The sequence below is a fragment of the Calypte anna genome, chromosome 7 (genome assembly GCF_003957555.1).
Source record: "Calypte anna isolate BGI_N300 chromosome 7, bCalAnn1_v1.p, whole genome shotgun sequence".
Taxonomy (NCBI): domain Eukaryota; kingdom Metazoa; phylum Chordata; class Aves; order Apodiformes; family Trochilidae; genus Calypte; species Calypte anna.
Window position 1 is genome coordinate 10,792,744 of NC_044253.1, and position 3,497 is coordinate 10,796,240.

Below are 3,497 nucleotides of genomic sequence, written 5' to 3' on the forward strand. Positions count from 1 at the left end.
ATTGTGGTATTGCACAATCAGTGATTTCTATGTGCATGCGTGTGAACAGAATCCTGGGTTAGTTAAAGTTTATTTTGCATTTATTTAGTGATTGCAAAACAGATTTCAACTGATGATAGGCTGGAAACTCCCACAGATTTTTGGAGTAGCCATAAAAATAGTAGTCTGGATTACAAGCTCCTTTATATTTAACAGCTTCCAAAGAATCTTAAGCTATATAGGACCTATTTCTACCTTATGAGCTTGACTGTCTTGTTTGTGTCTTAAACCTGCACCAGAAAGGCTGTTATGTTTTTTAAAAATGCAGAAAAACAAAGCAAAACAAAAAAAATATGAACCCTGTTTTTTTTTTTTCTCAGAAATGGTTAATGCACTCAGACTTAGTAACTTTGCTTTCCTATCACAGTATTGGCACTTTTAAATTTTTTGTTGTTGTTGTTCAGAGGTAATATCAGAGGCTGCAAGGTGATATGCATAATCCAGAACCAGTGTGTCTTATATCTATGTGTCATTCCAAAAGTAATTCTTTTTCTTTTCCACTTTTTGTGTGTAAAGTGCAACCATTTGCATTTCAAAGGTTACCTCTTTAAAAAAAAACAAAACATTACCTTAAATCCTCACCACTAAGTAGTCAGCGTACTTTAATACAGGTGTGTACAATATCAAACTTAGGTTGTTTGATATTACCTATTTGTGTATGTGTTTCATATGATTTGCTCTTATACATTTAAAGCCCAACCAGTGTGGATGACACAGTGGGTTCTAACTCCTTTATTCTTTATTGCTAAGTTCAGATTGCCAGCATGTCTTTTCCTTTTCAATTGATAAAAAGCCTCTTGTTATACTAAACACAATATTGCCACAATTCCTTATACAGAAAGGTTTTGAATCTGATTTAGAGCATACAGAGCTTTTCTCACGTTTTTAAAATGTTTTAGGCAACAACGGGGTGTATTTTGTACCTTGATAAAAATATGCTTATGTTCTCCCAGTTTGTTAAACCATCAGAATTGCAAAGATGAGAATGCTACGGCTGTAGTTGCTCACGGTTCCTAAATAAATACTACCACAAAGCATGCTCTGTGTATACTCTGTTGCAGGCGTCCCTGGGGCCACGCTGCCGAGGCGTGTCAGGCAGTGCTCTTCCCTCTTCTGTCCTGAGAGCTGCTCAGCACACGAGAGGACAAGGTGGGAACGCTCCCTCATTTCTGTGCTGCTGCTGCCCTTCTCCTGCCTGCTCAGCACATGCTCACGCTGTGCCCAAACACCCTCAGGGACAGCTGGGTCTGTCACTAGGTACAGGCCTGTGCTCCCCTGCTGCCTCCAGCCTCATCACACCCTCCACAAGCAGCAGGAATCTAAATGTGGACGGGGCACCACCTGGGGTTTTCTTTTGCAGCTGAGAGTTCCCCTGTGATGGGGAAACATAGTTCAGAAAGACTGGAAGAGCAGGAGGAAAAAGCCATCGACCTCTAAATGTAGATCCTATGAACTGTTAAGATGAAGGTATTTACATAAGATATATTTAGCAAACATGCTTGAGCTGCCCTAATGCAGACTCCTAACGTGCAGTCCAGGAGACCGTGGGCCATACAGAATGTGGCAGAAACTCCCTAAAGCAAAGAGAGAAACATCCTGCTTGTAGCAACATGTTTCCTGAGCGAATCTTCAGGCCCTGCATCAGCATGTGCTTTCCTGCCCTGTGACTGTACCTACCTTTACTCAGTGACTTTGGTTTCCATTCAGGTAGGCACAAGCACAAAGCACTGACAGGTCTGGATCTGATGGATCTGTCTGTCTGTGGGGACACCTGATGGGTACCAGCACCCACAGACTCAACACTGGGGCTCCTGCATAGATCTTCCCTTCCCTCTCCTCCTCTACCAGTCCTTCAATGTCTGTCCCACAGACTATAAACTCCCTACTTTTTTCCCCAAGGATGAAACAATTTAGAATCTCCCTGCTGCCTCCTATTAATGTCCTTTCTAGTCTGCAGGAATCTGTGACCTCCACTTTAAAAATTATGTCATATGTATCTAATTCAACTCTGAGCAGTTTACTCCAACCTGTATCTGCCCTTGATTTTTTTTGTTTTGTAGAACTCAGTTTCCACTGAAGACTATTTTATGTACTTGAAGTCCTGTCCCATTTTGCCAGCCATCCTAATTAGTCTAACAAAGGGTACTACCTCTTCCTGTAAGCCTTGTCTTGCTTGTATGATGCTTTTAGGGAGACATCTGAGGTGTGAATTCCCCAGAACAGTGATTATGCAAGACATTAGTACTGCCCAAAATGGACCACTTAATTTTTCTTGGGTTTGTTTGTTTCTTGTTTGTTTGGTTGGGTTTTTTTGTATGAAACTCAGCCATCTCAAGATACACAGAAAATTTGGGCCCAGCAGCTGTTTTTCACAACTCAGTTTTCTGGATTTGCAGAAATTACAGGCCTGTGCAACCACATAAGCCTCCTGTGTCTGTTTTGGTAGATGGAGACCTTTGCTAATTCTGTGTGTGACATGCTAAGACTTTTATAGCTGTTTCTCTTCACTCACAGGGAAGACACTGCATTACTTCACAGTCCTCTCCTCTGAGTGTCAGGCTCACAAAAAGTAGAAAATTTTTTGGTTTATACATTGCTGTTTGAAATTTTCATAAATCACCTTTGAATTGAGCCCTGGACTGCGACAGTACATAATGCCATTAATTTATGAGGTGCCTTATGTGACAGCAGTATTTGCTGGGGAGGGAGGCTGATGCTGTTATTCTGCACCGTTGGTAAAGGAACTGCAGCATAACCAGCACGAAAAATAAATTGACCTTTGGTTCAGGAAGCTGAAAAGTAACTCCACACAATTTCTGTAGTGGTAAAATAAATAAATAAATATATTCTCATCCTTTTATTATAACTCTTTGGGAAGGCAGTTCTAGTTATATCTCTGCCAAGCAAGATGCTTTGTGTTGCTGTGAAAGAAACAACTACCCAAGTCCTTGTTACTGCATAAAACTATGGCGGAAAATGAGTTACAGCTCTGGCTGTGCTCGGCTTCAGAACCTTATTAAACTACAGAAGTGACGAGAACCTACTAAGTATTCCTAAAATAACCGTACCTTGACAACTAACAGCATTAATTTCTCTAGGGACATGACAGACCTATTTCTTCCAGCAGGAGTGAGACTGCAGAGGAGCTCTCTAACCTGTTTAACAAGTGCTGGAAAGCTGCTTTACCAGCAGGCCGGGGAGCGCCAGGCCCTGCCGAGTCGCCCAGAACAGCGCTGCGCAATGAGAGGAGTTCCCCAGTAACTGCCCATTGGCCTCAGTTCACATCTCAGACTCCCCTCGGGGGGGACCAGCGGATCTGTCGATGCCCCGGATCGCAGAACGTACGCGGACCCAATCTCAGGTCTCTGCCCGGTCCGGCGCCGGGAGGCGGGAAGACAAAAGGGTTGGCGGAGCCCTCACCCGCCCCCAAGATGGCGGCGGGAGGCCCCGCCCCTCCG